Below are 808 nucleotides of genomic sequence, written 5' to 3' on the forward strand. Positions count from 1 at the left end.
CTTTGAGATCTACCAACTACAGCAACAGCAAAACAAACAAATAACCACAACACTTCACACACTTACTATACATCAGTTACTGTAATAAATAACTGATTTTCTAGTTAAACAATCTAGCATTTACATATACATGAGCATTTGATTGCATTTTTATGTGGAACTTTGAAGCACTGATCCAATTATAAACAACATTCTTAAGCTTACAGCAAATAATATATGAAACCTACAAAATGCTAGTTATTATGAAGGATTTAATAAACCCCCAAAGATATTATTTGATACATAATGGGAATAAGACAGACATAATTCCATACAGATTCTACCAGCTTCCCAATGACAAAAATAGAGGAGGACTAATGAAACTATGCTACTGAATCAGAAAACTCCAACCATTAGATAAGAATCCTGTCTCAGAAAACAACTGATAAAAGTCTGCTCTCATAAAACACATATACTTTCCCACTGGTTTATATACTGTTTATATAGACAGTTCTTGCCTCTTCCCCCCCAATAAATACAGAAGTAGCATTGCCATTTTGACCAAAGCCCACCTCATCTTTTATTAGGAAACATCAGCAGCCTGGGTATTATCTTCAAATTACATTAATAAACCCAGTCTGAAAGAGGATGTTGTGACACTTTCCCTGCAAGCCCTAGAGAAGACAAATCTCACACATGTACATTAAATCAGGAAAGTGGAAGACTTTGGTATTAGCAGTGTTTGGAACACTAAAGCATTTGCTTTTCAGGTCCCTGTAACAACAACGCACAGTGTTGTAAATTAACCCTTTTTCCTCACTGCTTAAAA

This window comes from Nestor notabilis, unplaced genomic scaffold (genome assembly GCF_000696875.1).
Source record: "Nestor notabilis isolate BGI_N333 unplaced genomic scaffold, ASM69687v1 scaffold21548, whole genome shotgun sequence".
Classification (NCBI taxonomy): domain Eukaryota; kingdom Metazoa; phylum Chordata; class Aves; order Psittaciformes; family Psittacidae; genus Nestor; species Nestor notabilis.